The following is a 13270-nucleotide window of genomic DNA, read 5'->3' as shown; positions in this document are numbered from 1 at the left end:
GGTAAGACCTTCATGTTTTCCAGTGTCTCCAAAAAGGCACAGTGGTGGTCCTGGGTCATGGAGGGTGATCTGTAGCAGGCCACAATTTGCATTGCAGATTTTCCTGATGTTAGTTGCACATGGATGATCTCAGAGGTATCATGGTGCACCACTAACCTGGAGGTGTAGGTATCCTTGATGAATATGGATACACCCCCTCCTTTTATGTTTTGGTCCATGTTCTGTGGCCAAAATGTGTGGTATGAGTTGTAGCCCAGTAGTGCTGGGGTGCTCTGTGGAGCCTTGAACCAGGTTTCAGTTACTGCACAGATGTCGACATTCTCCATACTGAGGAGTGCTTTGAGCACATGCATTTTGAGATTTAAACTCCTGGCGTTGACTAGCATAACCCTCATTTTTATTATTTGTGCTGTTTATGGAGGTGGGTTTGACTTTTGAGCCTTGCCTAAAAAAGGCACTATGGGGGCAGCAAGAGCCTTAGCCAGTATTCGAAAGCCTAGGGGTGACAGGTGCAAGCCATCTCTTGCAAAGCAATGAGGCCTGTCGAGCATGTCATCCCAGGTTGACAGACACTGGATCCCTTTTGAATGACACCAGAAGCTTAGCCAATTGTTGAAATTGATATTTTTTTTTCTTTATACTGAGGTATCATTCTTGGTGAGGGCAGGATGCTACTCAGGGTCAAGGTCATACCCACCTGGGCTACATGATCAGAGAGCTCTTCCATGTCTCTTTTCATGTAGTCCAGGGAGGTATGTCTCAGGTCATTCACACCAACATCATTCCCACCATATCCCAAGATTCTCATTACACCTTTCTAAACATACCGGAAAATATTAAGATAGAAACAAACACCCTAATACTGGGTGATTTTAACTACCCTGCCATTAACTGGGAAAGCTACTCATGTACCAACACCTTTGCCCAACGGTTCTTGGAATTCATAAATTCCAACACCCTGGATCAACTAATCCATAGTCCCATCAAGGGCTCCAATATCCTAGACCTGGTCATTACCAACATGGGAAATCGATGCTCCACACCTGTGGTCACCCCCTCGTTAGTCACATCTGACCATAAGCTAATCACCCTTAACATCCACATCCCACCCCCACCCTCCAGTAAGGAAACCTCCATAAAAAACTTCTCCAAAGCCAACTTCATGCTACTCAAGTCAGAATTGACAAACTTCATGACACCCATGCAGAAGGGAGCTGAAAGTTCAACTGCTGAATCCTACACTAAGGCACTGTACGAGAACATCCACTCATGCATAAATCGTGCCAGCCCAAATAGAACCAAGATGCTCTCATCCAAAAAAAGAAGCCAATCTGGTGGTTCCCTGCCATAAACAAACTTTACAACAAAAGGAAGAAACTGTTGCAGAAAAGAGGAAAATCCCAGGATGCAAAAAACTTCCTTACCAGCCTCAGTAAGAAACTAAGTTCCCTCATAAAATCCTGCAAAGGCAAAGCTAGTTACGAAAATAAAATTGCCAAAGATTCCAAAGACAACAACAAGGCATTCTATAACTATGTCAAGAATCTAAATGGCAATGCTCAGATCTGCTCTGAGCTAAAACAGAATGGCATTAAATATACTGATCCCAAGGATATTGCCAATATCCTGGCAGATCGATTCAGTGCCAACTTCACCCCCTCTCACCCCCTAAATGGCCCATCTCAACCATCTCAATACCGGAAGATTGCCAAATTCCGGTAATAATGGCCACACAGGTAAAAAACACACTCTTCAAAGCTAAGAATACAGCATCCATGGGACCAGATGACATCCCGGGCTGTGTACTACAATGAACTACAATATGAACTGGCACCTCACCTAAGTGTCATGTTTAATCATAGCCTCACCTCAGGTTTCGTGCCCACTGAGTGGCACACAGGTACAGTTATCCCACTCCACAAGGGGGGATCCACCTTGGATCCCGGAAACTACTGTCCCGTCAGTCTGACAAGCCTTAACTGCAAGGCCATGGAGCGTATTATCATGGAACATATAAACAAAGACATTGGCAACCTTCAAACATTGGACCCCACCCAGTTTGGGTTCGTGAAGGGACGATCTTGTCTCCTGAACTTGATTGACTTCTTTGAATCAGTCTCCAGAGCCTTGGACAAGGGTAAGGTGGTCCACACGGCCTATCTAGACCTTGCCAAGGGCTTTGACACCATCCCCCACTCTGGATTCATAGATAAACTTACTAAGCTGGGCATTAATCCCTACATCACCCAATGGGTTGCTAACTGGCTTACTGATAGAACCTACACTGTAAAAGTAGCCGACTCCAAATCCAGCTCCAGACAAGTGACAAGTGGAGTACCTCAGGGTTCAGTCCTGGGACCACTCTTGTTTGGCATCTACATCTCTGAAGTACAGGCCAACACTAAGAGACTCTGGATAACACAGTTTGCAGATGACTGCAAACTGGGAACCATTATTGAATCCTCAAATGATGTGGATACTCTACAAAAGGGCCTTACAGAAACAGATGTTTGGTGCCAGAGCCATGGGCTCAAGCTCAATGCCAAGAAATGTATAGTTATCCCCTTTGGGAAAAAACATGTATCCATGAATTACCATATAGGTGGCAGTACACTAAACACCGAAAGTTTGATAAGAGTCTTAGGGACACAGGTGGACAGTGGTCTCACCTTCGATAACCACATCGCCACAACAGTCAGGAAATCCTTCTATGTGGCACACCTCATCACTAAGGGCTTTTCATCCAGAAAAAAGGAGGTTGTTGTCCCACTGTACTCATCCCTCATTAGACCCATTATAGAATACAATGCCCCATTTGGTATGTACCTCTCAAGACATCTGCAACAACTGGAAAGGCCACAAAAATACCTCACTAAAAAAATCACAGGCCTAAAGCAGATGCCCTACGCTGACCACCTTAAAAAACTCCAGCTATACTCTGTCGCATATCTTCTACTCAGAGGCGATCTTTGCTTAACATACAAGGCCATGTCAAACCCAGAGCTGTTGGACATGCTACACTTAAAGAAATCCCAATCCCTCAGAGCCACATGATCCAGGGATCTAAACCTTGTCATCACAATAAACAAAACATGCTGGAGGGATAGGTTCCTGACCCAGAGACTCCCCAGACTCTGGAATAGATTTCCCATACATGTCAAGCAGAGTGCCTCTTTGGTCCTCTTCAAAAGGAACCTTGACGATTGTATGGGAGAAAGGAAATTCACCCTGGGAATCACGTCAGTCGCCCTGATAGACAGGGGTCCAGGGAAGTAAATAGTGTGGGAAGAAATAGCCAGGGAATTGTTATGGCTAGGCTTGTATAGGCCCTAGGGCTGATAGCCTAGTACCAACCTATGAACCTATGAACCTATGAACAATGACGGTCATATTTGTACTTGTTCTGGAGTGACCTGAGTGCTTGTATTATGTGGCGGATTCTGGATCCCCACAGGCAGTTAACAGCAACCTTCTCCTTGTCCAGCTTAGTGAGTTGGATGTCAGTGTGCCTGACTTCAGAGTTGCTTATTACTAGTGTGTTAGGTATGCTATTTTGCTTTAAGGGCTGTGACTGTGCAGTACACTGATTTTGTGTTTTATGTGTTGTCTGGTTTGTGACGGGAGGTGCAGGTTTTTTGGGTGTCGGCTTTGGAGGTCTGTGGTGCTTTTGCAGGTTTTTATTTAGAGCCTCCGAGTATGATTTCATGTATTTATGTGTATTTTTTGCCAGTGCTGGTTTATTATGTCTATGTGAGGCTGGAGGTGTGGTGCAAGTGTTAACCTTCTTCTCATGACTGCCTGTTCCAGTCTTGGGTGGAGAGAGCTTAGTCTCCAGTTTAGCTATATAATTGCATCTCTCGCATACGTTAATGTTTTTTGGTAGGAGGAGAGGGTTGTCTGTGTACCTGAGGCAGTTGTAACATTGCCTCAGGATACCCAGGTTCACCAGCTGGACTAGAGAGCATACCTGAAATTGCCCCTTGGTCATGCCTGAATAGTTGGGTGAGCTGCTTAGTCGCTTGGTTGGTGAGGGGTGAATAATGACCAGGCTAAGAAAGAATACTGATTGGCTAACAAAGAGACTAAGAATGCAATCACAATCGCAAATAGCAAGGCATTAGATGCACTCTACTGGCTTCTGGAAAGTGACTCAGCAAATGGCATTAAGAAATTATTAATTTGCAAGGCAAAGACAAAAAGATAAAGAAGAAAGTCATCAGACCACCCTTCATAAGGGAATGCCAGCAACACCTTGCTAATCAGTCCAAAGGACACCAAAGAGAGATGGAAGGAGTACACCAGGCAGCTTTTCACAGGAGCTGTACTGCACAAGACACAGGCTACAATGAAGGACAAAGAACGGTCCGCCCTAGAAGAAGTAAGAAGTAGCACTCAGGTAAATAAAGTCAAGGAGAGCAGAAGGCTCAAATGAGGTCACAGCAGACATGATCAAGATGTTGGGTGCATTAGGGGAGAAATGACTCAAGAGGGTACTTGCAGCAGTATGGAGAGAAAGGCATATTCCTGATGACTGGAGTACAAGCATTCAAGTACCTGTGTTCAAGGAGAAAGGAAACATTTGCAATTGTGGGAGTATGGAAGTATTAAACTACTGGACACTACTGAAGAGGGTGAATGATAAATAAGCAGAGTGGTATAAAGTAAGATGACAGATGAGCAGTTCAGATACTGATCAGAATGCTGCACAAATAACCTTATGTTTACAGTAAGACAGATAGATGACAAGACGCTAGATATGAGGAAAGAGTCCACCTGGTCATTCCTAGACTTTGAGAAATCATAAGACAAGGCCCTAAGAAAGTTGATTTGGGCAGTTCTGCAATGGGTTGAAGTCCGAAAGATATTTGTAGAATTAGTCCACATTATGTACAAAGACCCAGTGATGTAAGTACAAAACAATGTTTGGCCTCACAGATGGGCTGCTAATGTGAGTGTGCATGCATCAAGATTTAAGACTTAGCCCACTATTATTCATGTTGGTAATGGACTTCACTGCCCAAATATGTTATGTCATGGTTGAGGTGTTGCATGCCATCACACAGGTTACAGATCACACTCACAAACTTCATAATAGTGTTGATGGTGGCCTTCTGTGCCTGGATCTCTGATTTTCACATCTGCTGATTTATGATTAGTTTTATGCCCAGATCAGAGGTTGTGCATTGGATTTGAGTAATTGCTGCACCCCAAAAGCTCACTGCCTCTCCTCTACAATGGATAAGTATACATCAACAGCAGTGTGAGTGTCAAAGCCTGTTTGAGCTTGGGAATAATGAGGAACCCAGGTAGGGCATATGCTCTCAGGTGGGCTACCCTTTACTGCTGTGCTGTAGTTTTGTTTTGTACTTCTACAAGGGCCTGTGATGCTGCTGATGTGTGGAAGCTCCTCTGTGATATTCTTGTAGGATGTACTACTCTCAGCCTGTGCTGGTGTGCTGTAGTTTTGTTTTGTACTTCTACAAGGGTCTGTGGTGCTGCTGATGTGTGGAAGCTCCTCTGTGATATTCTTGTAGGATGTGCTACTCTCAGGTGGACTACCCTGTGCTTGTGTGCTGTAGTTTTGTTTTGTACTTCTACAAGGGCCTGTGGTGCTGCTGATGTGTGGAAGCTCCTCTGTGATATTCTTGTAGGATGTGCTACTCTCAGGTGGACTACCCTGTGCTTGTGTGCTGTAGTTTTGTTTTGTACTTCTACAAGGGCCTGTGGTGCTGCTGATGTGTGGAAGCACCTCTGTGATATTCTTGTAGAATGTGCTACTGTGCCTACTGACATCTTGCATATGCTAATCTCTTTATTAGTACTAGTTTAACTGCCCTTGTGGGCCATTTTAAGTCTAGCCAATTACCTCATGTAAAAATCAAACCCTGTACCTTGTGTTTGTGAGGTAAGCACCTTAACTATTATGGGATCCCACAGGTATAAATTTGTTTATCAGAAGTGGGATTCTATCCCTACAGCAGATGAACACTTAATACCTTTGGAAACAATCAGATATGTGCCAATAGTCCTCAAAGCAATTCATAATGGTAGACATCTTTGAAACTTTAAATCTGTATATCACATGGAGGCATAGATACTTTGATGTGCGGGCTGCTGTCCTTAAAACTGAGAAGTAACTTAAAGGACACATATGCAGAAGGTCCCTGATGAATCAGTCCACTCATATATGTACTGCACTGTACAATACATATGTGTACTGAATGGTAGTAACATGGTGCATCCCTACTGACACTAAGATGGTCACTGCTATGCTAAGTTCCACATCCAGGTCAGTCTGCTCCCTTTCCCTAGACAGGAACAACAGGAACGCCTCCATCTCTGTTTGCTGTTTCTGTGTTGGTGATACACCCCTGTGGATGCCATGTCTTTTAATTGGTTCCCTATTATGCCATAGCAGATGCAGGTTGTCGAATGCATCTTTGTCAAACAGTAAAGCGCAAAAAGGCAAAATACTGAAGTGGCATTTCAGCAAATTATTTACCTGGGAAATAATTTGTTTGGCCGCTTTCGCTACTTTGCCTTTTTGGCACTGTAGTGCAATCTCGGAGTTGGTATATTTAAGTAGGGGGATGTGACCCCTATGCCGGGTGGTGTGGGGCATGAAGCCCCCCACATTAAGTAATATTTTACTTTTTTTTTTTTCCCGGAACAGTGATTGTTTTCCATTGGAAAATAATCACTGTTCTGAAGTTTTGAAGTTGTAAGCTTTCACTTTCATGAGGTCGATTATCTGTCGTTCGCTCTTCTGAGCATGTGATATGATAATATAGAGCCTTCAACTTGTTTGTCATATTGAAAGCCCTTATCACACTTTCTGCCAAGCCCTTTTAAGTTTTCCCACAATATTCACGTCTTGCACCACTTCCTGCCCCATCTGATGCCCATATAGCTTGTTTGTCGCACAGCTGTTCAGGATATGCATGCTCACACACAGAGAACCTGCAGTAATACCTCATTCTGGTTTGTCTGTAAACTTTTCCAGCTATTGCCTTTCTCAGAGCCAATGGCAAGCACCTGTACAATTGTGGGTAACACCCATGGCAAGCACTGTACGCTTGTGAGGTACACATGTAAGTGAATGAGTGTATCAGGAAGGGTGAGGAAGTCAATTATCTATGGTCACTGGCTTCCTTAACCCCATTTTACAGGTAGTAAGCAGGCCCTTATAGATCTATGCATACCCCATGTACACTCTACTGCTATGGGCAAGGACCACAGGCACCCCATTCTACATATCTGTACAAGCTCTGTCTAATGATTTACACACCCTCTTCAGAGTGATAACTAGGTTAAAACAAAGGAGACAGCTGCCCTGGGTGTTAGGGATGCATGATTGTAGTTGCAGATGTTGTGCACATGCAGTATCAGCATTCATACAAGAAGCCATGGCTAATAATGTGGCTTTTTTAATGTGTGTTGATACTGCATTTATTAACCTGAACTAGCTAGCAGCTTCCTAAAGCTGTAGCTTGCAGTTTAGAGTGGAAAAATGCTTTTAATTTATTTATTTGTTGTCCTTAACTTTGTTTTTGGCCCTCAGCTTTAGGAATACTTTTTTAATGGGCCTTAATTTCAGATTGATGGGATCCAATTTAGGGAGGTGATCAGGGTACCAGATGATATAGGTATGGCTCCGATCATGGTATTCCATCCCCTTGATGATATGTTGGCATGACTACCATCATGTACAGGTGCTTTCAAGTCTCTTTTGTCTTGCCTTTATATATGTGCCCAGGGCCAATGTCTATACTACCACAATAGCTGCACATGACAGTTCTATTCCACTGTGCTGTGTTCACCGTCATACACAATGCAAGTGTTGTGTACACTGATAGGGTACATTAAAAGACAGGTTTTCTGCCTTCAGTATTTGTGCATCCGCTTCCAATCATTGCTCTGCATACTCTTGCATTTCAGTGGTTCTCTTCTGTAAATGTGCTCATGCAAAATGGTGCCCAGACACTATATCCTCCTAGTAATAGCCTCATATCATCACAATCATGCTAATAAATCAATTTAGCACCACTGCTTCTGAAGTATATCCAGAATAAATGTTGCTGCTATGCTCAACCAATATTATCATTGCTTGGTACAGTTCTTTGGAGACATGTGACCAATATTCTTGTGCATACAACCCTTATGGATCAGAAATACCATGTCTCTGCATTGTGAAAGTGTGGTAATGCCCCATTGCTGCCTCTCCATGCTCAAATATATGTCTGTGCACCCACCACTACCATTTTGCTCCTTGAGTGGACTTGTTTGCACTTATGTGTTCCTATGGTGCTGTGAGCTAGACACCTCCTGATAAATGCACTGTAGAAAGTAAACATTTTTAATCTTTGCTCACAGTGATTTTTCTAAGCCCCAGCTTGGGAGGTATGATGGCCCCCTGTGAAAGGTGGAAGCCTGAGACAAGCTTGCCATAAGGGTTAGTGGTGCTGCTGGCAACACTCATTCAGGTGAGCAATTGTTGCATTGGTAGAAACACCTGGGGTGGTGCCACTCAGACCTGCTTCAGCAGATGAAGGCAGAGCTTGGGGGAGATCATAAGACATAACCTTTAAGCATTAGTCCTCATGTTATTCTATTACCTGTTGTATCTATTTTTTTGCAGTATCTGATGAACACATATTGAACTTGACAGAATGCAGCTGGAGGAACAACAGACTTACAGCAGTGGTGTGTATATGCCATGTGTGCTACCCAATGTAAAACTGCAGTTCAGTATGGGTTCCATTTGTGCATATTAATGTGTTCTATTTTTGCACCATCCTACTGGTCGGGTTGTGGTATAGAATGAGGAGCAGTGGTAGTTGGCTGGACAGGAGCTGACTGATGCCTTTTCCACTAAAATATCAGTGGTCTTCAAATCTGCCTCTCATCAGAAGAATAGAAGTCTCCATAATGACAGTGACCTGGAAGGACAGCTCATAGCCTCTGTTGCCACATTTCAGGAGAGTAGTGGAGGCTTCCCTGGAAGGGTCACCCATTGTCACATATCATTGTGTAATTCAATATTTGCTGACAACTACATGCTCATGTCAGCCTGCTGGAATACATCCTATAATGGCTGGTGGGGCTGTGCTATGGGCAGGCCTTGATCATTCAGTCACCAGAAGCATAGCCTGCATATGCCATCAGTAACTGAGGTTACTTACAGCTGTGCTTTGGATGGCATATGGCTATGTCCCTATTCTAGCCCATTCCAGGTATTCTACTTTCTATTGTGTCATTCCCCGCCGTGGATTTGTTGTAGTCCACCTCCCTTATCTATCACCAATTCTATATCCTATCTCTGTCTGCATCTATACACTGCTATCCCCCCACCATCTGTGACTAAGATGTTCCTGTCTGTATATGACTGTGTTTTATGTATGTCCTTCTACCTTCCCCTTTTCCAACAATTCCCCAGCCATTCCAGACCAGCCCTTCTCCTTCATATTTTGAAAAAGGGGTCTCTCTAGCCTACTAAAAATGTCCTTCTTTCCCCATCTGCAATACCTTATGTTTACAATTGTTTTCTTTCCTCTGCTTGTTATGTTCCTCTTGTATGCTTTTCTATTTCACCCTTTTCTAACCATCTTTTTGATGAATTGGGTTGATACTTTGCTGTGTTGACCAGCTGAATGCTCTAGTTTGCATGACTATCTGTCATTCCACTCCTTCATGTGCCAGCTTAGCACCACACCTCTCCATGATGTGCTCTTCCTATTAATATGTAGTAATTTGCTTTTTATATTTTTTGCAATACTGGCTTAAGCATCTGTCTGAATAGTAGGACCATGCCAACTGGTTCATAGGTTCATAGGAGATTAGTAAGCTAATGGCTTAAGAACCCTTAAAGGTCTAGCCAATATAACTTGATTTTCCCAATATATGGACCCTAGGGGCAGGAGGGTGGCATGGATTTGTGCTCATGCATTGAGTGTCGTACAGATTGCCCCTATCCATAAGGGAGATAGGCATTACCCTAGGTGTGAATTTGCAATTCCCCATCCATTGGTTCAGACTGCATTTCAAGAGGGCCAGGGAAGGGCTCTGCTTAATGTCAATAGGAAGCCTGTTCCAAAGAATCAGTAATCTCTGAGACACATATCTGTCTCTGCAGCATGTTTTCTTTGGGTTGCTGACTAAGTTTAGATCCCTAGATTGGCTGAACCTCATGCTGTTTGACTTATAGATTTGTAGCATCCCCATCAGGGCTGGACATGTGAGTGCCTTGTAGCTCCGACATAGATCACCTCTTAATAGTTGGCAGGAGACAGAGTAAAGGGATAGGGCTTTTAGTTCCTCTACATAAGACATGTTGTTTATACACTGTATTTTCTTTTGTGGTAACTGCCACTGCTCTAAGTGCCTAGTCAAGTTCATGCTAAATGGCACATTGTACTTGATTATTGGTCTAATGAGAGCTGAGTACAGCAGAACTATAATTGTAAAGACAAATAAGTTGTGCAAAATAGAAGAACTTCCTCACCACTGTGGACAAATGGCAGTCAAAGTTCAGGCTACTATCTATCTGTGTACATAGATCTTTCACTTCTTAGTCTACTTGTAGGGGTATGCTATCGATTTTGTAATTTGCAGGGGGTTTTAACTTCCCAAAGTGTATGATAATGCATTTTTTTTCACATTTAGTTTTAAGCCATAGTTCTGGCACCAATCATTTCTCTGATCTAGTCCCCCCTGAAAGATATCTACATCATTGGGGAATTCAGTGATTGCCTTAAGCTTGCAGCCATCGGCAAACTTTGTCATCAAGATACCTTCCACATTAGCCTTTACTTCACAGAATTATATTCCAAACAGGAGTGGTCCCAGCACTGAGCCCTGTGGAACACTACTAGTAATTGGCCTCTTGCTGGTTTTGAATTCACCCACTTTAACCACATGTGCCCTGTCCATGACATAATTGACTATTCTTCTGGTGACATAGGGTTTTATGTCCAGTTTTGTGAGTTTATAATACCTGAGTGGGGAATTTTGTCAAATGCCTTAGCCAGATCTAAATATGTGGTATGTACTGTTTTGTCCTCATCTATGGCCTTAGTGATTTTCTGAAAGAAATCCATCAAATTCAGTAGGCATGACCAGCCCTTGATAAGCGAAACTGGCCTGGTCCAGTCTTTGAAGGTTCCCATGTGATTATCAGGTTCCTGTTATTATTTCTAGTGTCTCACATATAAGAATAGTCAAACTTATGGGTCTATAATTTCTGGGGTCAGTAGATGGCCCCCCTTTATGCAGAGGGATGACTGTTCCTGTCATCCACTCTATCAGGACAAAGCCAGTCTGGAGGCTGTGGATAAATAGAGATCTTAAATGGCCTGATAAGTCCTGATTTAAGTTGTTTTAAGAGGCAACCTGGTATATCATCAGACCCCAATGAAGCTGTGTTTTTAGCTTTAGAGAGCACATTTGCAGCCGTTCTTATGTGATAATTGACAGTGGAGTATATTTCTTGGGGGAGAACTAGGGGTGTCAAGGAGGTGAAATTTTTGCTGAATTTGTCAGCCAGCAGATTTGCTATATCTTCCAGATGAGTATGGATGATGCTATGTACAACTAATTCTGCACATTGTTGGATGTTGCCTTTAGGATTGCACACATAACTGAAAAAAATGCTTTAAGGTTATCTTTAGCTTTGTAGGCTATTTTACCTCAAAGTCTGCTTTCAGAGACTTGATTAGTTCCCTGATTTACTTTTTTATACTAATGAGGGGCTTCTTGTTCTGTTGTGCATATTCCCTTTTACTTTTCAATAAGATGTTCTTTCTTTGGTTGTATAACCTATTAAAATGAAGAGTCCACCAGCATGGCTCGTTTTTGTGGTTTGACCTGGGTTTATTTAAGTCTGGTTCTGACATTTCTATGCAGTTGTTTATATGGTTGCACAGGGCTTCTGTGTACAACTCTGCATAGGTTTCTATGTGTTCTGTATTTGGGAGAGCTCGGAAAGTAGTAATGCCATCCCTTAATAGGGGTAATTTACCCTACAGAATTTCTTAAAGTTTTTTGGGGTAGGTGGGAGACTGGTCTTACCTTTATTTAAAGAGAGACCACTGTGATCTGATCTTACCAGTGAGGACACCACACTAGGGAGGATGCAGTACTCTTCCATATTTGTGAGTACCGAATCTAAGATATTTGTTCCCCTAATGGGAATGTAGACTAGCTCTTCCAGGGCATTTGAATTTACAAGGTCAGTAAATTGTTTGGCCTGCATGTTAGTGGTTATGTATGCCTCCCACTTAATGGATGAGTATTTAAAATCACCAAAGAATATTGTACTTGGATGGATAGTGAGTGATTCTAGTAACTTCAGGTATGATGTATTGGTTTCCTAGTTCATGGTGGGGGACCTGTATTATGCACAGTACTTATCAATGAATCACAGCCATGGTCTATAGGCTAGCAACCTCTTCAAATATCTAGTTTTCCTTTGTTTTATCTGATGAAACCTTTACATATTTTTGTTATTGTTGTTGCTGTTGTTACAGCATATTGCCCAGATTCTATAAAGTAAGTGAAGAGCATCTTTCACTCATCAGGCTGTACTGAACATGACTGAAAATATTTTAAATCTTGTCATTAGTGCAGGTAAACAGATAACTGCATTTTTCTGCTTCAATTTTTGTGTGTAACAGCTTAGAAAACTTTAATTTTACATGCTGGCTTAATGGAGTTTGCCATGCTTCCATGGTTCATATGTTTATTAAATAAGCTGTTGTTTTTCAGGGATCGTGATGCCTCAGCTCACATGCTTGAAGTTCCAATTGCTCATGCAGGCATCTGTTCACGTCTTGAGTGTATGACTTTATTGGCTGAGTTTAACTGAGAGGGCAAATGTATCCCATAATAGTGGGAGTTTTTGAAATATGAAGTTGTCATGTCACATGGTATGGTTGATGTAATTGTTGTGGAAGCTGACTGTCCTCTGGTGCTTCGGTCAGGAGAGCATCATAAGCAAAAGGTTTCACAGGAGCCCTTTCATGCTCTGTAACGTCAGGCCTAAGTCCTCAAAAACAACAAAAAATGTACAGAAAAGCAATATAGTTATTATAACCATTGGCTATAAGAAAAGAGACTAGAAATATTCCAGTTCTGTTGGTAAAGAATCTCCTATTTCTCTGTTTCTTCAAATGTACCAGACAATGAGTCTGTAAGCTTATAGAATAGGGTGCAGACAGTGGCAGTTATATATGTAAAAGAGGAAATGTCAGTCTCTACCAGGACCTAAGGTTTT

The sequence above is a fragment of the Protopterus annectens genome, chromosome 2.part0, assembly GCF_019279795.1.
Source record: "Protopterus annectens isolate FY-2018-M chromosome 2.part0, PAN1.0, whole genome shotgun sequence".
Lineage (NCBI taxonomy): Eukaryota > Metazoa > Chordata > Ceratodontiformes > Protopteridae > Protopterus > Protopterus annectens.
Note: the sequence above shows the minus strand (reverse complement) of the source record.